Below are 24,748 nucleotides of genomic sequence, written 5' to 3'. Positions count from 1 at the left end.
CATCAAGCTGGAGAAAGCCTGGAGCGGGGCTTGCCCGCTGCCTGTGCTCATTAGCCACATGCCCAAAATAGAAATTCCTCTTCCCTGGAGGCGCATCTCCAGAAGGTCAAACCTTCGATTCTTTCCAGACACAAGCCTGGTAATTTAAGTAACGATTATACAGCTTGGGCTGGACAGCTGGCGCCGGGGAGGGCCGAGGACGCCAGTTCCACGAGGTGCCCCTGAGCCTTTGTGCAGCAGCAGGGCTGACGCTGGGCGGATCCGACAAGAGAGCCGTTTCCCGAGGCAGAGTCCCTGGCTCTCTCTGCTCATCGCCCTGAAGTCCTGATCACCTCCACGTGACTAGCATCTTGAGAATGAGTTAAGATGTCATTTCTCCTTCAAGGCACCATCCGATGTAATCCCAGCAGCCTCTGAAACTCACCGTTCCCTGTTTCGAACCTGAAGGGGTAACCGAGCGGTATAACCAGTCTAGGTGCTGGAGAGTTTGATTTTGAATGTCTCTGGTATTTCAAGGCTTGCAGACTGATTAGTGACATTATTTAAAACGCAAAACAGGGAAGGCCTGGAAAGCCGAGAGCAGTGAGAAGCTAAGTTTAGGCAGCTGGAGAACATTTCTTTTCTCTTTTTGTTTCCTCCCTAGAACTGCGGTCAGCAAGTTCTGCGCACGACGGTCCCCGAGAAAGGCTCTCGGCTGACCTGGCCCACCCGCATCCCGCTGCAGGTGCGGCAGAGCAGGGGAGCCGGGGGAGGAGCCGCGCTTGGGCGCCAGGGGCCGCTGCAGGGATGGCGAGCCCAGGAAGGGCACCCCACCTCCTCCTGGCTGGGCACAGCAGCGCGATGGGTCCCGGGAGGGACAGATGGTCCCGATGTAGAGTTAAAAAGACACGTCGGTCTTCCTGACTCTGAGTGACCTAGAAAAATCTATAGCATCAGAACTTGCCGTTTGCGAACAAGCACAGACCGTTTTAGGCAGAGTTCCGGTTGCCATGTGACAAGTGTCTGCAGCTACTTGTTTTTCAGATTGAGAACCTTGAGCTTCTGAGGACAGAAAACACTCAGTAACTGCAAAGCATGATTAGCGCGGGACGGGATCGGCCTCCTCTCGGGGCTTGGCAGGCAGCGCGTTCTTCCTAGGGGAGAGGCGTGCGGAGTCCCCCCGAGTGGATCTGTCAGCTCCGCGTGCAGCCTTCAGTGGCGCGGGAGCCGCACCGCCCAGGAGAGGCGGAGTGGGAGCCACGGCAGAGCCCAGGACGCTGAAGGCCGCACGCTTGTGTCTGGGGTCTCAGCCACGTCTAACAAGCCTGGGACCCTGCGTGGAACAGCAAGAGCCCGATTCTCATTCTGAACCCAGAGCCTGCATGTTCTGAATGGCCCACAAAGGCTGGCATGTCAACCGTGAAAAGGGCCTTGACATGGGGAAAACAAAGCTAGGCTTACCAACCAGCCCTTGAGAAAAAGGTTTTTTAGACTGAAAGACTTAAGGCTCCTTGAAAAATTAAACCATAGGAGAATTGCCACATGACCCAGCAATGCCACTTCTAGGTCTGGTCTATACCCAAGAGAAATGAGAACGTGTCCACACAAAAACTTGTACACAGACATTCATAGTAGCATTATTGACGGTAGCCAAGAGGTGGAAACGATCCGAATGCCCAATCAGGGGATGAATGGTTAAAGGACATGTGGCATTTCCATACAATGGAATATTGTTTGTCCATAAAAAGGGATGAAGTCCTGACACATGCTATAGGATGGATAAACCTCAAGAATCTTAGGCCAAGTGAAAGATTCCAGATGCAAGAGTTCATCTATTGTGTGAGTCCGTTTTTGTGAAATGTCCAGAATAAGCAGCTTTAGAGAGACAGCAGATTGGTGGCTGTCAGTGTTATTTTCTTCCTTTTATTTTTCTGTGTTTCCCCCGACAGGCAAAATGTGTGGGCTTTTTATTGAAGTACATACAGAAAAGGACACGGATCAAAAACTCTGAATTTATGAACCAACACACCTGTATTAGTAATAATAATAAAAGAACAATAATGCATTCTAGAAACCTCTCTTGATGTTCCAGTTACTCTCCCTTCCCCCAAGGGAAACCATTCATGTGCTATATTATTATAGTTGGGGAAAAAAAGCTTAAAAGTTAATCATTCTTTCCTTCCAGAAATAAAAATAAAACGTTAATCAAAGCAAAAATGCATTAGAGACGGAAATTTTATTTTACTTATTTTTTTATTTTTTTGAGATGGAGTCTCGCTCTGTTGCCCAGGCTAGAGTGAGTGCCGTGGCATCAGTCTAGCTCACAGCAACCTTAAGCTCCTGGGCTCAAGCAATCCTCCTGCCTCAGCCTCCTGAGTAGCTGGGACTAATTTTTTCCTATATATGTTAGTTGGCCAATTAATTTCTTTCTATTTATAGTAGAGACGGGGTCTCGCTCTTGCTCAGGCTGGTTTCGAACTTCTGACCTCGAGCAATCCAGAGTGCTAGGATTATAGGCGTGAGCCACCGCCCCCGCCTGGCCTGAGACGGAAATTTTAAAACAGCCTTTGTTTTCCTTGTGAAGGCCTTACCAAATGGCTCAGATGCTGAGTTTGGCCTCAGGCTATCCCTTAAGGAAAGCCGCTCTCCGGCAAGGAGGGTGCGAGGTGACTGGCTAGGCAGCTGCTCCTCGCTCCATCACTGCCTGATCAGTTTGCACGGTGGCTCCCAAACTAGGCAGCCCTTTGGAAGCCCCTGCAGAGCCGGCTCCCACCGCCAGAGACTGCGACTCAACTGGTCTGGAATTTTTCAAAGATCCTCGGTGGTTCTAACGTGCAGACAAGTTTGCGAACCACTGACTTAGCCGCGTCCAAGGAAGCCTGTTTTCTGAGTAGGTGGGCAAACTCGATGGGGACTTGCGGCGATGTCTGTAATTGCCATGGAAAACTTCTTGAAGGGCATTGGGAACTTCAACGGGCTGGGGACTGTTTCTTGTCTGGAAATGAGTCAGGCATGGTGCAGAAATGACACATGCTATTACAATCTCTCCTCACGTCCTCCCGGATACTGGCCTGGGAATGTGGGAATGGTGACAAAGCTGGCTGCCACCGAGGCCCCCAGAAAAGGGGGGCCGGCCTGGTCCTGCAGTTCTCACGGTGGCCCCCACTAGCTGGTGTCGGAGCAGGAGCTCTTGTGAATTAAAAAAGCTAAATTAAATCCTATTTCCCTGTCGGATGGAAATACAATTTTGGAGACGCTTTTTTTCTTAGTGGCTAATTGGTATTTAATTACTAGGGGATTCTATTTTCCCTTGCGTATAAAATGAAGATAAACTTACCTTCCCACCTCGAGGACTTAGAGACCTCATCCCGCCGCTGGGCGACCAAGATGTTAGCCTTGAACTTCCCTCCTCCACGTCTCTCTGCACTGTGTTTCCCAATATGGGTCAGATTTCTAAGAACCTGACCGTGTTTCTATGGTGGTTGTTTTGGAACAGCAATTTGAAATTTGTGAAGAAATGGGAGAGGAGCGATGGGAAGAGGAGAAGAATGGGAGGGCGGGGGAGGGGCGGGCAGGTGGGAGAGGGGACGCCCTTCCCCAGCTGGGATGCTGCCGTCCTTGCAGGGGCTGCCTGGCTTGGGGCTTGGTGCTAGGCACACACTGGGACTTGGGCTCAGAGTGGTATTTGACTTGCATCTTTCCGCCAGCCCTGGTATCCCACCTGTGTGAATCTTTCCCAGATCATGACTAGAAAGACCATTTTTTTTTTTTTTTTTTTTTTTTTTTTTTTTGAGACAGAGTCTCACTTTGTTGTCCAGGCTAGAGTGAGTGCCGTGGCGTCATCCTAGCTCACAGCAACCTCAAACTCCTGGGCTCGAGTGATCCTTCTGCCTCAGCCTCCCGAGTAGCTGGGACTACAGGCATGTGCCACTATGCCCGGCTAATTTTTTATATATATATATCAGTTGGCCAATTAATTTCTTTCTGTTTATAGTAGAGACGGGGTCTTGCTCTTGCTCAGGCTGGTTTTGAACTCCTGACCTTGAGCAATCCGCCCGCCTCGGCCTCCCAAGAGCTAGGATTACAGGCGTGAGCCACAGCGCCCGGCCTAGAAAGACCATTTTTCATCCAAGAAAGGAGCATATGTTTCCAAAAGTGCTTGACTCCCTAGGGACGTGTTCAGATGATCTGTTTCTGAGTCATGTAGTGGGCTGAAGCAATGATTTATCATCTCCCACCATGGGCTGCAGGTTGACGGGGCTCAGCCGGGTGGTTCTCACCTGGCGTCCCCCGCAGCGGCAATGTCAATGGGGCTGGACTTCTGGGATGGCCCTACTAGGTGCTGGCTATCAGCCAGGGTGAGTCCTTTTCGTGGGACTTGGAGGCTGGGCTCCAAGAGGGAATGTCCATGAGCAGTCACTCCAAGAGACCCAGGCTGAAGCCGCAAGACTTCTCGTGCCCTCCTAGCCTCGGACATCACCTCTGCCACACTCCCTTCCCTGGTCAGCACGCCACTAAGACCAGCCCAGATTCCAGGGATGGGAATTCGAACCCCCACCGTTCAGAGAGAAGGAATTCCTAGTGGCCACCTGTGGAGTCTCTACCTCAGGAAGTAAGAACTGGGACAACCTTGGGGAGCTGGTTTACAGCTAAAGAGTAGATTTCTTCAAATGTGTTTTTAGGACCCCGGGGTCTTGATGATTAATGCTCCCGCTGCTTTGTTGTATGCTGGAACTGAAACCGCCTGTCCCTGTGTGACAACATTTCTCCTTAAGCCCTCTCTCTCCCTGCAGGCTGCTGACCCTCCCATTTCCTCATAACACGTGCTACACGTGCGGCTGACATTCGTCAAGCTCTTGCTCTGTGCCCCACTGTGCTAAGCGGTGCATGTATGTTCCAGCTTCATGAAGGACGCATGTCCTACTGAAGTGCACATTAAGAGAAGGTTTTGGCCGAGCGCAGTGGCTCACGCCTGTAATCCTAGCACTTTGGGAGGCCGAGGCGGGCAGATTGCTCGAGGTCAGGAGTTCGAAACCAGCCTGAGCAAGAGCAAGACCTCCGTCTCTACTATAAATAGAAATTAATTGGCCAACTAATATGTATAGAAACATTTAGCCGGGCATGGTGGCGCATGCCTGTAGTCCCAGCTACTCGGGAGGCTGAGGCAGGAGGATCGCTTGAGCCCAGGAGTATGAGGTTGCTGTGAGCTAGGCTGACGCACGACACTCACTCTAGCCTGGGCAACAGAGTGAGACTCTGCCTCAAAAAAAAAAAAAAGAGAGAAGGTTTTATTTGTTTTAATAATAAGTACCACTAGTTGTGCTCGGTCAAGACCCCCGTTTTCTACCAGGCAGAAGGCTCCCAGCGAGGGCACCTCAGTCTGATTCCACACTTTCTGGTCATTTTCCGTTATTAAAGCAGACTCACTCTGGTGTCGAATACGCATCCATTTATAAAGTCAAGGCTGTCAGCCAGGCATGGTGGCTCCTGCCTATAATCCCAGCACTTTGGGAGGCTGAGGCAGAAGGATCGCTTGAGGCCAGGAGTTCGGGACTAGCCTGGGCAAGACAGTAAGACCCTGTCTCTACAAGAAATAGAAAAATTAGCTGGGCATCGTGGTGGCACCTGTAGTCCCAGCTACTTGGGAGGCCGAGGCAGGAGGATTGCTTGAGCCCGGGAGTTGGAGGCTGCTGTGAGCTAGGCTGATGCCACGGCACTCCAACCCGGGCAGCAGAAGCCCTGTCTCAAAAAAAAAAAAAAAAAAGAAAGAAAAGTCCAGCCTGCCTCACATTACCGAACTCTTTCTCAGCTGGAGCCAGGCCTGAGGCTCTGGCACTGGAATAGGGGACACCACTTGTCTCTGGCCGCCGGTCCCTCCTCTGTGCTGACTTCTGTCTGTGGGGTTGAGGCGGGAAGGAGAGAAATGGAAAACAGACGTGCTCCCTGCGGTGGCTGGGCTGTGGCAGCGCATTGCTGCTCCCTTGCTGTGGGTCCTCTTTGCTGAGGCAGCTCCTTCCCCAGGCCGGCCCAGGCCCCCTCTGTGGGGACTGCTGTGTGCATCCGGGCTTCTTTTTTTTTTTTTTTTTTTTTGAGACAGAGTCTCGCTTTGTTGTCCAGGCTAGAATGAGTGCCATGGCGTCAGCTTAGCTCACAGCAACCTCAAACTCCTGGGCTCGAGCGATCCTTCTGCCTCAGCCTCCCGAGTAGCTGGGACTACAGGCATGTGCCACCATGCCCGGCTAATTTTTTATATATATATCAGTTGGCCAATTAATTTCTTTCTATTTATAGTAGAGACGGGGTCTTGCTCTTGTTCAGGCTGGTTTTGAACTCCTGACCTTGAGCAATCCGCCCGCCTCGGCCTCCCAAGAGCTAGGATTACAGGCGTGAGCCACCGCGCCCGGCCTACATCCGGGCTTCTACCCACTAGACGCCAGTAGCAGCCCCCGAGTGGTGACAACCAAAAATGTCTCCAGAGATTGCCAAATGTCCCTGCCAGACAAACTTGCCGCTGACCGAGAACCACCGCGCTGCAGACCTGGTGCGGACAGTGAGGGCCACGCAGGGCTCTGTCCCAGGGGCTCCCCTGGGTCACACTTTCTTGCTGACGCTAGGAGGTGGCCTCATGCCCTATTGCTCTGAGGGGATCCCCCCACCCCCATCCTGGAATCCACACTCCCATCCTGCTCTAGATCCCGACTCTGGGGCCCAGGGGGTACAGGCTCCATCTTCTGAGGGGAGGGGCGGTCCCAGCCCTCGGGCTCTGGGTACTTGGGAAACTTCAGGAGCCCTGGGACAGGGACAGATCAGCCAGTGCATCACCCAGGGCCAGGCACCGAGGCACAAGGTGTTGCTCTCTACCCTCCCACACACTTGACAATAGTTCTGCTGTGTCTCCAGCCCCCGAAACCCTTATCTGGTTTTAAGAAAAACCAGCCAAGTCCACATGGAGGAGTGACAGACGGGTGCTTTCCCCAAAAGGTGGCCTCTCTCCCCCTCCCCGTTTCTTTCGGGGCAGGTGCAAGGACTTCTGACACAAGGTCAGGCTGACATCCATGGCTGGAAGCCCCAGCCCTCTAATCTCATAGTTGTTTTTTCTGGTGTGACCAGCCACGCCCTGAGTCATTTGCATAAACTATCAGGTGTGGTCTGCTGGGCGCCCCCTGAGTAATAAAGACACAACTGCCACTCAGGAAATTCCAAGCAGTTAGAGGTGACCTGGTGACCTCCCAGCAAGTGGGGACGGAAGCCAGCGCATTCTTAGTTACACACAGGGTTTGCGGTGTCCAGGCTGAGAGGCATCTCCCGGCCAGCCCCCCAGCCGCCTGAGATCCTCTGAGATTGTGGGGTGCGTCGTATTCTCGGCAGTGGGCTCTGACAATTCTTGGAAAACAGTAAAGATCCCAGTGAGCACCTCACGCCACCTTGTCATACGTATGTCATCTCATTTAGTTCTCACGGCCGCCCTCCAGGCAGGCTCGGGCTGAGGCCCTGCCCCAGGGGGACCTCAGAGCCCAGCCTGAGCCCAGCTGTCCCTGGCTCCAGAGCTGTCCCTTAGGGGCCAGGGAGTCCTGCCTCTGCCCAGCAATGGCAGAGCAGCCACATGCCATTAGCTACCCATGAGGCCTCCAAGCCACCACCCTTCCTGCCTCCCATGAAGCCCTCCCCATTGGGCACCCCTGCCTTGGGCCCCCCCCCCCCCCCCCCCCGCCACTCTGGACCCTCCCTCCTGCCACCTGCCACTCCTCTTCTGCTGAGGTCTCTGGTCTCAGGCTCACAATCTCCCTGGCTACAACTCCCTCTGAGAACGTGTAGGACCTTGGTATCTGAGAGCTGGACCCTTGCCACCATCTCTCCCCTCCCCGACCTACACAGTCTCTCCATGTCTGACCTCAGCCCCCACTCTTGTGGCCACAGCAGGACCACACCACCACACCCCTTCCCAAAAGCTGAACGCCATCACTCGGGTCTGTCCTGTTTCCTCCTTTCTCTGGCCACCAGTGGAATTCAGGCCAGAGAAAGAAATTTCAGGCTCTGCCCTCCCTGTATTTGCCTAAAAGGCCTGGCTTTTTTTTTTTTTTTTTTTTTTTTTTCCCTTGGCTCTGCTTTATTGACCTCAGAGCACCCTTTGAATACAGTTTTGGTTTTGTTTTTTTTAAAAGCCACACACACAATGGGAACAGGAACTGGATCCAGGCTGGTGGCATCTGAGCCCAGAAGAATCCCTCGACCAAGATGGATTTATACAAAGTGCAGAGGGAAAAATGAGGCAGTGTGGTTCTGAGTCGAGGGTGGGCCGATTGGCAGAGGGGCAGTCATGCTCTTCTGGTCATGCCTCTGGTCATGCCTCTTTCTCGTAAGTACGAGTGCGAACCACGCTGCCCTGGGTGAGCGTCAGGGTAAGTTTCCCATCACTTAGCTCCCGCACAAGTGTCCTCTCTTGCCCGTTCCGCTTCTGCACGTGAACAAGTTTGCCTCCATCCAGTGTCACGGTGCACTTGACCTTCCTGTCATCTGCTGTGGTCTCGTCGAACTCCACCCCCAGGTTGAAGCTGATCTCTGTGCTCCTGAAGGTGCTCTGTGTCCCTTCAGGATGATAGTGTCCCCATTCTTTCCGATGATCGTGGTAGGCTTGGTCATGTAGGCCACCTGCCCGGTAGCAAAACCCACCCCGATTGACTTCATGTAGTCATCGAAATTCTTGCTGTCCACTAGTTTCCAGGTGCCCAGGAAGGCGTCCACCATGGTGATGCTGGGCTAGGCTGAGACAGCAGCTGAGAGAGCAGGTGTGCAAGGACTCTGGACCGGCCTTTTTTGTTTGTTTGTTTTGAGACATAGTCTCACTCTTGCCCAGACTAGAGTGCCGTGGCGTCAGCCTAGCTCACAGCAACCTCAAACTCCTGGGCTCAAGGGATCCCCTTACCTCAGCCTCCTGAGTAGCTGGGACTGTAGGCATGCAACACCATGCCCAGCTAATTTTTCTATTTTTAATAGAGATGTGATCTCACTCTTGCTCAGGCTGGTCTCAAACTCCTGGCCTCGGCATCCTCCCGCCTCAGCCTCCCAGAGTGCTAGGATTACAGGCGTGAGCCACAGCGCCCGGCCACGGCCTGGCCTTTAAACTGACTCGGAGGGTCTCATTCCTCTGGCCCTGCACATCCCACTGTCCTCCTCCTCCAATCCACTGTCCTGAAGCTGTGAGCAGAAAGGGATGAGGACACCGTCTAGAGTGCAGACCGTACTCTGGAGCCCAGAACATGCCACCCAGACTATGAAGGACGGTTGAGCTGAAGGCAATTAAGAAGAAGCAGGTAGGCCCGGCGCGGTGGCTCACGCCTATAATTCTAGCACTCTGGGAGGCCGAGGCGGGTGGATTGCTCAAGGTCAGGAGTTCGAAACCAGCCTGAGCAAGAGTGAGACTCCGTCTCTACTATAAATAGAAAGAAATTAATTGACCAACTAAAAAATATATATATACAAAAAATTAGCCGGGCACAGTGGCGCATGCCTGTAGTCCCAGCTACTCAGGAGGCTGAGGCAGGAGGATCACTTGAGCTCAGGAGTTTGAGGTTGCTGTGAGCTAGGCTGACACCACGGCAGTCTAGCTGGGGCAACAAAGTGGGACTCTGTCTCTAAAAAAGAAGAAGAAGAAGAAGAAGAAGAAGCAGCAGCAGCAGCAGCAGGTACAGGAAAGTTCTGCCTTGCCTGTATTTGTCTAAAAGCAAGACTTGGTTCACAAAGGCAGAGAGGACAGCCCTGCTCCCCTGTCTAGCAGAGAGATCAGAGGCCACCAGTGGGGGCAGTGCCAGGAAAGTCCACACAGAGGAGCTTTCCTAACCAGCCCTTATCTGCCAACGATTTGCCTTCCCCCACGCTGCCGCCCCGGGAGACTCGGAGTCCTTTTCCTTTGTCTTGTGACCTCTGTAAACATTTACTGTTCCTTTTTGAAGATGCGACCTACGCTGGGATTCAAAGCCGCCTCCTTGAGAACCACTCAGTCCCTGGGCGTCTCCCGTCTACCTAGGAAAAGTGCATGCCGACACATGTCTGTTTCTGTCTTGTTAATCTGCCTTTTTGATACAGGGGCCGGTCTAGCTAAAAACCTGTGGTCGCTGGGCAAAACATTTTTCTTCCCTATGCCCCGGGATCCGGCGACATGGTGGGGACTCGGCTGCGCCCTGCCCGGCGCGGCCACCAGGGGGCGCCAGAAGGACCCGCGAGGCCTGGGGAGGAGAGAGTCCCAAGGGTCATCCAAGCGCCTCCTGGCAATGGGGACATTTGGTGCCAGATTCCCTGCACTCCCAGAGCCAGGCTCTTGCGCCCCTCAGATGCCGGCGGCAGCTGGGCAGTGCCCCTCCTCCGAGTCTGAGTCCCAGCTCCGTGGGACACCCCCAGGCATCTCCCGACCCCCTCCTCCTTGTCCCCCCAGCCACAGGTGACAGCATGGCTGTCACACTGTCTCCCTCTCCGAGAATCGAGAGGCGGCTTTCTGCGGCTCTGTCCTGCCTGACCCACTCCCTGTATTGAATTATTGGCTAACATAGCGGCCGTGGCTCCCGACTAATAAATAAGTATATTTCCGGCCGGGTGTGGTGGCTCACGCCTGTAATCCTAACACTCTGGGAGGCCGAGGCAAGAGGATCTCTCGAGGTCAGGAGTTAGAGACCAGCCTGAGCAAGAGGGAGACCCCGGTCTCTATACAAATAGAAAGAAATTAGCCAAATAACTAAAAATATACATAGAAAAAATTAGCCGGGCATGGTGGCGCAAGCGTGTGGTTTCAGCTACTCGGGAGGCTGAGGCAGGAGGATCACCTGAGCCCAGGAGATTGAGGATGCTGTGAACTAGGCTGACGCCACGGCACTCACTCTAGCCCGGGCAACAGAGTGAGTGAGACTCTGTCTCAAAAAAATAAAATAAAAATTAAGTATATTTCCCATCTCCCTTCACCTAACAGCCGTGTGTGTGCCAGGCCCTGTCCGCCTGCCTAGCTCACTGACCCTCAGGCAGCCTGCGAGGCAGGAGTTAGTATTCTCACGTCTCCCCCGCAGAGGAGCTGTCTGAGGTCGTGGTCGCCTAATTGCTGGCTTGAGGCCACACGTGTGCTCCTGAAGACTGGCTGCCAGGACAGCGCTGAGACCTTTCCACCTGCAGCGTCATGGGGTGCCCCTGATGGCAGTAAGTGACACGTGGGGCCCCAGTTTCTGGACGGATCGAAGCTATCGGTGGTCATGGTGGTGGCTGGGGTTTGAGCTGTTATGGACATGGATCCCCTTGAACCTGACAAATTTGGCACACTCGAGCCAAAAGCCTTGTGACTTCCTGAATTACTTGCTTCACGGTTTGTTATAATCTGTCTCTTGGTGCTCATCGCCCATCTTCTCGGCCTCTATGGGCCTGGACCTTTTCCTCCCTCTGTGTCCTTTCTCTTTCACCCCATCTTGCCAGGACCGAGGTGAAGCTGGCCGAATGGGCTAGGAGATGTCTCTGGTTTGGCAGGAGCTTCTGCAGTGCACGGGGAGAAGGCACTAGAAAGCACTGGATGGTTTCCGCTGGAACCAAAGTCTTCGATGGTGTGATGGGTGGGTATTCGGGACACCATGAAATGGCTCCACCAAGAGCTACTGAGAGCCCCGTTGTACACGAGGTCCCTGTCTGTACCTTGTGATTCCATTTCGGATTTTCCAGAGGCCAGTGCGACAGCTGCTCCCTACCACTGTCCTTGCTGAAGTTGGGAAGGGTCACTCCCAGCAGGCTTTGGCTCCCCGAGTCCTGCCTTTGCCTTTCCCCCAGCATGGTTGCTGGTATCCCACAGAGAGAATCAGCTCAGAGATCCAAGTTGGGATTATTTTTAGAAATAAGGCTCATTCAGTCTCAGCTTGCTGGGGCCTGTTTAGAGAAGGAAAACAGGGAAAGGCCTCAGATGTTTCCAAAGTTCAAGTTGGAATAGTGCAACATGGATGCAAAACTCCTGAATTAATGCTTGAAATGTTGTCTTTTGTTGCAAAGACTGACCTTGTCCTCCAAAGCGTTCTTCCCTTGGGGACGGGGCTGAGCAATCCTAAACACACCCCTCTTTGCCTTGCCCTGTCTGTTCTTGGACAATACTTCGTGCCAAATCGGAACCTGTGCCACCCTTTGTCTTCTAGCTTTTAGCACAGAGGAGATCTTGCCATAATTCTTGCTGGACCTGCAGCCTGGCTAACAACAAGATCATTTTTTTAAAACTTGAAAACAGAAATAGGATTGTATATGCTAAGTGTCACCTTGTGGCAGGCAGAGCTGTTTTTGTTCTTGCAGGAGGTATCTAGCAGGTCTGTAGCCTCCAGGAGCAGCCTGGGCTTACAGAGAGAGAGACCAAAACTGGTCAAGTGAAGTCTCTCTTGCTTCCAACATGAAAAAAGATATGTAGTTTTTTTTTCCGCAGCTGCCGCCAAGGTGCTCGGTTCTTCCGAGGAAGCTAAGGCCGCGTTGGGGTGAGGCCTTCACTTCATCCAGCCACCTGCACCGCGCCCAGCAGCGCCAGCCCTGTACTCGCCCGCACCATGGCCTCCGTCTCCGGGCTCGCCTGCATCTGCTCGGCCCTCATTCTGTGCAAGGATGAGGTGACCGTCACGGAGGATAAGATCAATCAATGCCCTTATACAAGCAGCTGGTGTAAATGTTGAACCTTTCTGGCCTGGCTTGTTTGTAAAGGCCCTGGCCAATGTCGACATGGGGAGCCCCATCTGCAAGGTAGGGGCTGGTGGACTTGCCCCAGCAGGAGGTCCTGCCCCTCCACTGCTGCTGCCCCAACTGAGGAAAAGAAAGTGGAAGCAAAGAAAGAAGAATCTAGGCCGGGCGCGGTGGCTCACGCCTGTAATCCTAGCTCTCTGGGAGGCCCAGGCGGGCGGATTGCTCAAGGTCAGGAGTTCAAAACCAGCCTGAGCGAGACCCCGTCTCTACCATAAAAATAGAAAGAAATTAATTGGCCAACTAATATATATAATATAAAAATCAGCCGGGCATGGTGGCACATGCCTGTAGTCCCAGCTACTTGGGAGGCTGAGGCAGGAGGCTCGCTTGAGCCCAGGAGTTTGAGGTTGCTGTGAGCTAGGCTGACGCCATGGGACTCACTCTAGCCTAGGCAAGAAAGCGAGACTCTGTCTCAAAAAAAAAAAAAAGGAAGAATCTGAGGAGTCTGATGATGAAATGGGCTTTGGTCTTTTTGACTGAATGTCTTTTGTAACATGTTCAATAAAAAGTGGAACTCTTAAAAAAAAAAAAAGATATATATATTGGCCAGGCAGGGCGGCTCACGCCTGTAATTCTAGCACTCTGGGAGGCCGAGGCGGGAGGATTGCTCAAGGTCAGGAATTTGAGACTGGCCTGAGCAAGAGTGAGACCCCGTCTCTACTATAAATAGAAAGAAATTAATTGGCCAACTAATATATATAGAAAAAATCAGCCAGGCATGGTGGCGCATGCCTGTAGTCCCAGCTACTCGGGAGGCTGAGGCAGGAGGATCGCTTGAGCCCAGGAGTTTGAGGTTGCTGTGAGCTAGGCTGACGCCATGGCACTCTAGCCAGAGCAACAGAGCCAGATTCTGTCTCAAAAAAAAAAAGATATATATATTTTTTTGAGACAGAGGCTCACTCTGTTGCCTGGGCTAGGGTGCTGTGGCGTCAGCCTAGCTCACAGCAACGTCAGACTCCTGGCTTGAGCAATATTCCTGCCTCAGCCTCCCTAGTAGCTGGGACTACAGGCATGCGCCACTATGCCCAGCTAATTTATATATATATGTATTTTTTAGATGTCCAGATTATTTCTTTGTATTTTTTTTAGTAGAGACAGGGTCTCACTCTTGCTCAAGCAGATCTCGAACTCCTGAGCTCAAGCGATCCGCCTCGGCCTCCCAGAGTGCTAGGATTACAGGTACGCCCAGGCCAAAAAAGATATTTTTCTACTTTTTTTTTCTTTCTTTTTTTTTTTGAGACAGAGTTTTGCTTTCTCGCCCAGGCTAGAGTGAGTGCCGTGGCATCAGCCTAGCTCACAGCAATCTCAAACTCCTGGGCTCAAGCGATCCTCCTGCCTCAGCCTCCTGAGTAGCTGGGACTACAGGCATGCGCCACCATGCCCGGCTAATTTTTTCTATATATATTAGTTGGCCAATTAATTTTCTTCCTATTTATAGTAGAGACGGGGTCTCACTCTTTCTCAGGTTGCAAAAAAAGATGTTTTTAAAATATAATGAGTAGAATCCTCTTTCTCTTTGTTTCTTTTTTTCTTTTTTGAGACAGAGTCTCACTATCTTGCCCAGGCTCGTCTTGAACTCCTGGCCTCAAGTGATCCTCACGCCTTGGCCTCCCAAAGTGCTGGGATTACAGGTGTGAGCCACCATGCCCAGCTTGTCTCCTTATTTCTGACCCCGTGTTAGTCGGGTTCTCCAGAGAAAGAACCAACAGGAGCTAAATGTAGATAGATAAAAAGAGAGAGAGAGATTTATTTTGAAGAAGTGGCTCATTTGACTGTGGAGGCTTGGCAAGCCTAAGCCCTGCAGGGGAGAGAAGAGATGCAGTCTGAGTTTCAAGACTGCTGATGGCAGAATTCCTTCTTGCTCCAGGGACTTCAGTCTTTGGCCTATTGGCATTTAAAAAAAAATTTATTTATTTATTATTTTTAAATGAGAAAATAACTTTATTTCATTTGGGGGAGTGGGCAGGCACCCCGTCTCAGAACTTCTGGAACTGCTTCTTGGTGCCGGCAGCCTCGGTGACCTTGAGCACGTGGAAGCGAACCGCCTTGCTCAGGGGCCGGCACTCGCCCACTGTGACGACGTCACCAACCTGGACGTCCCTGAAGCAGGGGGGCAGGTGCACAGACATGTTCTCGTGGCGCTTCTCACAGCGATTGGACTTGCGGATGTAGCGGAGATAGTCTTGGCAGATGACATCGGTCCTCTGCATCTCCATCTGGGTCACCACCCCAGACGGGATCCACCCTCGGATGGAGATGTTACCAGGGAAGGGGCATTTCTCGTCAATGTAGGTGCCCTCGATGGCCTCTTGGGAGTCTTGAAGCCCAGCCCGATGTTCCTGTAGTACCGAGGAAGCTTCTCCTTGCCAGTTTCTCCCAGCAGGACCTTATTCTCGTTTTGAAAGGTGGCGGCTGTTTTCAGTAGGCACTTGCTGTCTGAATGTCTACCGTCTTTCTGGCCACCTGGAGAAAAGGCTATTTATTTATTTATTGTTTTGTTGTTTGGTTTTTTTTGTTTTTTTTTTTTGAGACAGAGTTTCGCTTGTTGCCCAGGCTAGAGTGAGTGCCGTGGCATCAGCCTAGCTCACAGCAACCTCTAACTCCTGGGCTCAAGCAATCCTCCTGCCTCAGCCTCCTGAGTAGCTGGGACCACAGGCACGCGCCACCATGCCCGGCTAATTTTTTCTATATATATTAGTTGGCCAATTAATTTCTTTCTATTTATAGTAGAGACAGGGTCTCGCTCTTGCTCAGGCTGGTTTCGAACTCCTGACCTCGAGCAATCCGCCGGCCTCGGCCTCCCAGAGTGCTAGGATTACAGGCGTGAGCCACCACGCCCGGCCAAAAAGCAATATTTATTTTTGAGACAGAGTCTTGCTCCGTCACCGTGGCTAGAGTGTTATGGCATCAGCCTAGGTCACTACAACCTCAAACTCCTGGGCTCAAGCGAGCCTCCTGCCTCACTGGGACTACAGGTGTGTGCCACGACGCCTGGCTAATTTTTGTATTTTTAGTCAAAACAGAGTCTTGCTCTTGCTCAGGCTGCTCTCGAGCTCCTGACCTCAAGCGATCCTCTTGCCTCGGCCTCCCAGAGTGCTAGGATCACAGGCGGGAGCCGCTGTGCCCGGCCTCTTTGGTCCATTTAGATCTTGGACCGGTTGGATGAGGCCAACCCACATGTGGAGGGTGATCTGCTTTACTCAAAGTCCATCAAATTAAATGTTAAAATCATCCAAAAAACACATTCACAGAAACATGCAAAAGCGAATATCTGGGCACCATTCCCCAGCCGAGTTGACACATATACTTAACCATCACAGACCTTCCCCCGCCCTGGAATTTACACTAGGAAAAGAGAAATAAGCAGAAATGTATCAGGCGCAGCCTTTCTTATATGGAGGCGCCCGGAAGCAGATGCTGAGACAAGAATGTGGTGCCAGTACCTTCTTTGGGAAGTAAAACCGAGAAGCACCCAGGTGGGAAGATGGGAAGAAGGGAAGGGGAGGAGGCTGAAGGGGGTTGCTATTGAGCATGTTATAGCTGTGGGTAGGTACATGGGGCTCATGTCCCTGGGGAGCCCTGGGAGACTGGGGAGCTCCCCCTGGGAGTTGTCCCCAGTGAGTAGTGAGAAGCAGGTCACTAACTCCCTGGCCCTTCTGGTCTGTCCTGCAAAGGGATCCAAAGGGCTCTGGTGGCCAGAGAAGCCCGGTGGCCAAGGCTTGCAGGGCTACAGTTGGAGCCGCCAGGTGCCGGCAGCAGCTGACAGTGTTCCCGGGAGACGCAATGGAAATTTGTCAGCTCTCGCTTTGTCTCCACCGTGGGGTGAAGAACACACTCCGCATTTTCAATTGAGAAGCCCCGAACCACCAGTGAAAATGAAGATGCTGGGAAAATTGTCAGAATCGAAACGGAGTCATTTGTGTTATTAAAAAAAAAAATCCTGGCCGTGCGTGGTGGCTCACGCCTGCAATCCTAGCACTCTGGGAGGCTGAGGCGAGAGGATCGCTCAAGGTCAGGAGTTTGAAACCAGCCTGAGCAAGAGCGAGACCCCGTCTCTACTAAAAATAGAAAGAAATTAATTGGCCAACTAAAAAATATATAGAAAAAACTAGCTGGGCGTGGTGGCGCATGCCTGTAGTCCCAGCTACTCGGGAGGCTGAGGCAGAAGGATCGCTTGAGCCCAGGAGTTGGAGGTTGCTGTGAGCTAGGCTGAAGCCACAGCACTGTAGCCCAGGCAACAGAGTGAGACTTTGTCTCAAAAAAAAAAAAAAAAAAAAAAAAAAAATCCTGACAAATAAAGCTGAGGAAGGCTATGAAGAGATTCTCATGCAAAATACCTGATAACAAAAACATCACAAAGAGACTCTACAGAAACTGCAACCTTGCAAAAAGACCATCAAAACCTCCCCCCAAAAAATACTTCTGCAGGGATATCTACCCAGCCACTGCCTGTACAAGCTCGGACTTACGTCACCCTTGTTATTGGTCTTTGTGGCCAGAGATAATTATCTCAAAACAATTATGCAATCCTTCCCATTTTTTCTCTGAAGATCTTTGTCCTCCTTCCCGTCTCTGAATACGCAAAAGGTTTACTATGACACATGTGTCCCGTTACAATGCTCTGTGTTCCTGTTACTGCATTTACTGAAAATACATATTTTCTTTTGGAGAGTCTCTGTTATTAGGTTGACAACAAATAAAAGTAAATATAATTAGTATGTGTGGGTTTTGTTTTCAAGAATGCAACCTAAAAGTGCTTTAACTCTGATTTTTAAATCTTTAAATCTTTATTTATTTTTGAGACAGAGTCTCGCTTTGTTGACCAGGCTAGAGTGAGTGCCGTGCCATCAGCCTAGCTCACAGCAACCTCCAACTCCTGGGCTCAAGCGATCCTCCTGCCTCAGCCTCCCGAGTAGCTGGGACTACAGGCATGCGCTACCATGCCCGGCTAATTTTTTTCTATATATATTAGTTGGCCAATTAATTTCTTTCTATTTATAGTAGATACAGGGTCTCACTCTTGCTCAGGCTGGTTTTGAACTCCTGACCTGGAGCAATCCACCTACCTCGGCCTCCCAGAGTGCTAGGATTACAAGCGTGAGCCACCGCACCGGGCCCTGGCCTAAATCTTTAAATCTGATTTTTTTTTTTTCCAAGACAGAGTCCTGCTGTGTTACCTGGGCTAGAGTGCCATGGTGTCAGCCTGGCTCACAGCAACCTCAAACTCCTGGGCTCAGGCGATCCTCCTGCCCCAGTCTCCCGAGTAGCTAGAACTACAGGCATGGGCCACCATGCCCAGGTAATTTTTTCTATATATTTTTATATAGAAAATTTCTTTATAGGCCAGGTGCGGTGGCTCAGGCCTGTAATCCTAGCACTCTGGGAGGCCGAGGTGGGCGGATCGCTCAAGGTCAGGAGTTTGAAACCAGCCTGAGCAAGAGCGAGAGCCCGTCTCTACTATAATTAGAAAGAAATTAATTGGCCAACTAATATATATAGAAAAAATTAGCCAGGCATGGTGGCACATGCCTGTAGTCCCAGCTACTTGGGAGGCTGAGGCAGCAGGATTGCTTTGTGAGGGGTCAAGACATTGCATACCTGCAAGGCCCACACCCCCAGTGAAGCCCGAACTAACATCCGGCTTCTGGAAACTGTTGCTTGCTTGCCATGGAAACCGTTGCTTGCTTGCTTGTTTGCGCCAACTTTGCATTGTTTGAACTCCTGTATAGTGGGGCTACCAGCCAGCCAATCATGTTAAAGGTCAATGCATGATCCATGCGTGATCAGCCACTGCATAGCGTATGCACCATAGTATGCACCATAGGGATAAAAGGCACGCTGCAACCCCAGTCGGGGTCCTTGCCTGCAAGAGTGGCCACTGCGTTGGTGCTCTAGGGCTTGGACCCTGGCTAGCCAGAAAATAAACCTCCTCTTGTGTAATTACATCTTCGATGTCTCTGCTTTTCTGTCCGGTGGGGCTGTAGAAGGTCAGTCCCTAACAGCTTGAGCCCAGGAGTCAGGTTGCTGTGAGCTAGGCTGACGCCATGGCACTCACTCTAGCCTGGGCAACAAAGCAAGACTCTGTCTCAAAAAAAAAAAAAAAAAAAGAAAATTTATTTCTATTTTAGTAGAGACGGAGTCTCGCTCTTGTTCATGCTGGTCTTGAACTCCCGAACTTGAGCAATCCTCCCGCCTCAGCCTCCCAGAGTGCTAGGATTATAGGCATGAGCCACTGCGCTCGGCCAACTCATCTGATTTTTAAACTCATCTGATTTTTAAGAGCAAGAAGCCTTAAATGTCTTTCAAAAAAATGGGGAATATTTCAAAATATACTTCAGTTTCTGATTGTGATCAGTGTTATGGACTGAAGTGTGTGCCCCCCAAATTCATATGGTTGAAACCCTAATCTCCAGAAACTCCGAATGTGACTGTATTTGGAGACAGGGTCTTTAAAGAGTGATTAAGTTAAAATGAGGCCATGGGCAGGCCCTAATCCAATATTACTGGTGTCTTTATAAGAAGAGGAGGCCGGGCACAGTGGCTCACGCCTGTAATCCTAGCACTCTGGGAGGCCGAGATGGGCGGATTTCTCGAGGTCAGGAGTTTGAAACCAGCCTGAGCAAGAGCGAGACCCCATCTCTACAATAAATAGAAAGAAATTAATTGGCCAACTGATATATATAGAAAAAATTAGCTGGGCATGGTGGCACATGCCTGTAGTATCAGCTACTCGGGAGGCTGAGGCAGGAGGATTGCTTGAGCCCAGGAGTTTGAGGTTGCTGTGAGCTAGGCTGACGTCACGGCACTCACTCTAGCCTGGGCAACAAAGGGAGACTCTGTCTCAAAAAAAAAAAGAAGAGGAGATCAGGACACAGACGCACACAGAAGGATGAGCACGTGGGACACAGGGAGGAGAAGACGGCCTCAGAAGGAACCCACTTTGTCACTGCCATCATCACTTTGATCTTGGTTGAACTTCCAGCCTCTGGAACTGCAAGAAAATAGCCCCCAGATTGTGGTCAGGAGCTCGAAACCAGCCTGAGCAAGATTAATTGGCCAACTAATATATATAGAAAAAAATTAGCCGGGCATGGTGGCACATGCTTGTAGTCCCATTCTGTTAGCACAGCCCCAGTGACTGAATTCAGTGGGTTTAGGGCAGAGAGAGGGAAGATGGGGAAAATGCTGACTATTCTGGGAACGGGATAAAGCAAGTACCTGCACGTGTCAGTGGATGGGGGATTCTGGTGGTGGATGTACACACAGGTGTTCACTGAAAATTCTTTCAACTTTGGGTTTGCTTGAAATTAAAAAAATAATGTTGGAAAAAAATGCTAGAAAAAGAAAGTGGGACTGGGGTCTGTCCTGGGTGTTGCCACCTGTAGGGCCAGGTGCTTGTCTTCTGTTGCCTTAGATACGAGGTCTCCACGGCCCCACCAATTCTAGCATCCTGGGCCCCCTCCCACCCTCCCCACCTCCCTCCTAACCCCCCAGCAGCTGAAATCTGCTTTCATAGGGAATCATCTTTCACAGGGAAAACAAGAGCTCTGCTCACTTCTTTTTTTTTTTTTTTTTTTTGAGACAGAGTCTCGCTTTGTTGCATAGGCTAGAGTGAGTGCCGTGGCGTCAGCCTAGCTCACAGCAACCTCAAACTCCTGGGCTCAAGCAATCCTCCTGCCTCAGCCTCCCTAGTAGCTGGGTCTACAGGCATGCGCCACCATGCCCGGCTAATTTTTTTCTATATATATTATAGAAAAAATTCTATATATTTTTTTTTAATTTAAAAATTTTTTTTTTAAATTTCTATATTTTTTATATTTTCTATTATTCTCTCTATATATATTTTCTATATATATTAGCCAATTAATTTCTTTCTATTTATAGTAGAGATGGGGTCTCGCTCTTGCTCAGGCTGGGTTCGAGCTCCTGACCTCGAGCAATCCGCCCGCCTCGGCCTCCCAGAGTGCTAGGATTACAGGCGTGAGCCACCTCGGCCGGCCACCTTTTCCTTTTTTTAAGAGACGGGGTCTTTGTATGTTGCCCAGGCCTGAGTGCAGTGGCTGTTCACAGGTTCGATCCCACCACTGACCAGCACGGGCATTCTGACCTGCTCAGTTTCCGACCTGGGTGCGTTCACCCCTCCTTAGGCAACCTGGTGGTTTCTGCTCCTGGGGCGGTCACCATGCTGATGCCAAATTAACAAGGGCACCCAGTCTGGGTAGCACACGACAGCCCAGAATTCCCTGGCTCAAGCGATCCTCCTGCCTCACCCTTGGAGTAGCTGAGACTATATGCTTTGAGCCATTATTCTATTTGTCGAATTTAGACCTTCAAAGAACAAAATTTCTACAGATTTGATGTAAAGATCTAATTGGCTTTTACTAATGATCTATGAATCCAGCATCATGCCATCCTATGAAACAGAAAGGAGCTCCGCCGAGCTGAGCACAGATTGAGTTTGTAGGCAGAAAAGAGCTGAAGAAAGCAGAAATAAAGAACAAAAAGCAGATTGTAGCCGGGCACGGTGGTGCATGCCTGTAGTCCCAGCTACTCGGGAGGCTGAGGCAGGAGGATCTCTTGAGCCCAGGAGTTTTTTTGTTGTTGTTGTTGTTTTTTTTTTGAGACAGAGTCTCGCTTTGTTGTCCAGGCTAGAGTGAGTCCCGTGGCGTCAGCCTAGCTCACAGCAACCTCAAACTCCTGGGCTCAAGCGATCCTCCTGCCTCAGCCTCCCAAGTAGCTGGGACTACAGGCATGCACCACCATGCCCGGCTAATTTTTTGTATATATATTTTTAGTTGGTCAATTAACTTTTTTCTATTTTTAGTAGAGACGGGGTCTTGCTCAGGATGGTTTCGAACTCCCAACCTTGAGCAATCCGCCCGCCTCAGCCTCCCAGAGTGCTAGGATCACAGGCGTGAGCCACCTCGCCCGGCCTCCTATTCATTTTTAACAAGATTAACTCTGACTCCAAGTCCCAGGTCTTCAGTCTCTCCTGATCCCTAAGAGAGTCCCATGGTGAGGGCTCCCTGTCTCCAGGGCTGGGTGGATCAAGGACGCTCCAGTTCTCTGTCCCAGGGAATTTAGGCTTTAAATAATAAAAGCCATTTAAGGGAGTCTTGGGTCCCCAGGACACTCCTCTTGTGCCCTCTTTCTCTTAAGGAGACATGCAGGAAAATAAGGCTTAGACAGTTTCTAAATCAGGTTCACTTGCCACTGTGTTCATGCCACATGGTATTATGAGCATTGCCCCAAGTCATCAATGATTCTTTTTTTTTTTTTTTTTTTTCAGGCTCTGTGACCCAGGCTGATCTGGAACTCCTGGGCCTCAAGCGATCCTCCCACCTCAGCCTCCCCAGTAGCTGGGATTACAGGCGTGAGCCACTGCACCTAGCTTTCATCAGTGATCTTTTAAAAAGCAATCTTTTTGATGGCGGCCAAATATTTTGTTGTATGAAGGTATTCATACAACATACTTATTCAGTATACTTATTCAACATACTCATTCATACTTATTCAGGATAATGTATTCAGCCGTCCTGTTATTCTCAGGTTGTTTCTGATTTTTCTGTCTCTGGGCACTGGGCCACAAGCCGTTCCCATCACTGCACTAGTGCACACGGGTTTTGAGAAAGATCTCTCCAGACAAAGTTTAGGATAAAGAAAAGAAGTGTATTTACTTTCTCCTGGGTGGTTAAAGGGCCAACACAGAAGCGAAAGAGATAGAAAATGTTGGCAGAGAGAACCAGGTATTTAGGGTTTTTATTTAGGGGGTGAAGAAGGTTTACCGCCATAGCCAAATGAACAGGGCACTGCAAACTGCCGCACTGGCATCTTCTTTCTTCTCGGTGGCAGCTGAGAATAGAAACCGTGGCAGGACGTCAACGCCCAAGAGTTGGCTCCGTGGCCTTTCCTCCAAGATGGGATTATCGGAGGAGATGTGACTGTGCCCTCCAGACATGGCTGCCGCCTGAAGCTCGCACGTTCACTCGAGAACTTTTCAGACTGTAAAAAAGCAGACTCTCAAAGGCAATTTTGAAAGAGAGAGCTCCACATCTCTTTCTGTCTGTTGGTCTATTCGGCTCTTTTCAGAAGTTGTGCAGAGCGGAACTCCCGCGGGGTGCCTGTGAGCGAGAGAACTGGCAGGATTGATCTTTAACTGTTACTAGGAGATTGTGGGATTAGGTATCTTCCTGTTAATTTTGTAAGGCTGCCCTTTCAAAGTGGTTTGAGCATCAGTGGATTCTGAGGAGGAGGCGGCGGCCGCCGTGGGAATAGACACGCCTGACCACGGCTAGGCCTGACGGCCGGACAGGACCAGGACCGTCTTAGGGTGTTTACACTGCTACAAAATACCACAGGCTGTAACCACTCTGCGCAGGACAGTCAATAAGTTGAGAGGAAGGGGTTGGGGCAAGGGAAGCTGCTTTTGTTCAGAGAGCCAGCACACCAAGAAGATGGCGGACTAATGTCCCAAAGAACCACCTTAAGTTAGTTAGTATGAACTTTAGGCTCCTTTTTTTTTTTTTTTTTTTTTTTGAGACAGAGTCTTGCTCTGTCACCCTAGCTAGAGTGTCACCATTGCTTACTGCAACCTCCCAGGCTCAAGCCATCCTCCTGCCTCAGCCTCTTGAGGAGCTGGGACTACAGGCATGAGCCATGATGCCCAGCTAATATTTCTATTTTTTGTAGAGACAGGATCTTGCTCTTGCTGAGGCTGGTCTTGAACTCCTGAACTCAAGCGATCCTCCTGTCTTGGCCTCCCAGAGTGCTAGGATTGCAGGCATGAGCTATGGCACCCGGCCTCCTGCTGGTTTTGAAGAGGGAGGATGGGGCTATGAGCTGAGGAATGCAGGCAGCCTCTAGAGAGTGGAAAAGGCAAGGAAATGGACTCTCCTTTAGCGCCTCCAGAAGGAACACAGCTCTGCTAACACTTTGATGTTAGGGCTTCTGAACTTTAGAATTGTGAGATTATAAATTTGTGGGATAATTTTTTTTAAGAAACAGGGGTCTCCATATGTTGCCCAGGCTGGACTCAGCCTTCCAGTAAGCTGGGACTATAGGCTCGTGCCACTGCACCCAGCTAAATTCGTGTTGTTTTAAGCCACAAAGTTTGTGGTAATTTGTTACCATAACAATAGGAAATGAACACACCTTCTAGCATGCCATATAATTTATTCATTTATTATGTTCGTTTATTTTTTCTCTTCCTCTGCTAGATTTTAAAGCCCCTCAAAAGTAGGAATTTTTGTCTTTTTCTTCAGTAAAGTCTCCCAAGCACAAAAAAAGGGGCCTGGCAAAAATAATAAATGTTAATGGTTAATGTTCATGCACAGAGGGAACAGAGGAGCAAGAGCAGTTTGGGGAGAATTGAGAAAATGAAGATGGGTTTATTTGAAGGTATATTAAAGTTTGAGGGGTTCTGTGGGATATATATAAGGAAAATGTAGGATGGGTGCCATGGCTCAGGCCAGTAATCCTAGCATTCTGGTAGGCTGAGGTGGGAGGCTCGGTTGAGGTCAAGAGTTTGAGACCAGTCTGAGCATGAGCGAGGCCCAGTCTCTACTAAAAATAAAAAAATACATGGGCTGTGATGGGGTCCCCCTGTAATCCCAGCTGTTTGGGAGGCTGAGGCAGGAGGATCACTTGAACCCAGGAGTTTTAAGTTGCTTGAGCTAGGCTGATGCCATGACACTCTAGCCCGGGCAAGAGAGCCAGACTCTGTCTCAAAAAAAAAAGTAAAGGGGCCGGGCACAGTGCTTGCTTTTAGCAAGGTGCTTTTAAAATAACTGTCTTGGAAAATCATTTCCAAACAAATACTTGGTCACTAGCAATGATTCCAAAAACACAAGCCAAAGATAAATACCTTAATTGTCAAAAGCATATAGATGAAAAGAGAATTCAGCACTACTAACTAAATGTTAGTATGGATCTTGTTTGGATCCTGATTAGAATACACCAAGTAGGCCGGGCGCGGTGGCTCACACCTGTAATCCTAGCACTCTGGGAGGCCGAGGCAGGCGGATTGCTCGAGGTC

The 24,748-nt window shown here is 50.4% G+C and overlaps 3 pseudogenes; 1 reads left to right on the top strand and 2 right to left on the bottom strand.

The window, feature by feature from the left end:
- Positions 1-8,320: 8,320 nt before the first annotated feature.
- On the bottom strand, positions 8,321-8,740 carry LOC105878972 (fatty acid-binding protein, heart pseudogene; annotated as a pseudogene).
- Positions 8,741-10,686: 1,946 nt separating this feature from the next.
- On the top strand, positions 10,687-13,256 carry LOC142861876 (large ribosomal subunit protein P1 pseudogene; annotated as a pseudogene).
- Positions 13,257-14,690: 1,434 nt separating this feature from the next.
- On the bottom strand, positions 14,691-16,247 carry LOC105878887 (small ribosomal subunit protein uS17-like; annotated as a pseudogene).
- Between the last annotated feature and the right edge of the window lie 8,501 nt (positions 16,248-24,748).

This window comes from Microcebus murinus, chromosome 18 (assembly GCF_040939455.1).
Source record: "Microcebus murinus isolate Inina chromosome 18, M.murinus_Inina_mat1.0, whole genome shotgun sequence".
NCBI classification, from domain to species: domain Eukaryota; kingdom Metazoa; phylum Chordata; class Mammalia; order Primates; family Cheirogaleidae; genus Microcebus; species Microcebus murinus.
This window is presented reverse-complemented; position numbering and strand designations above follow the sequence as displayed.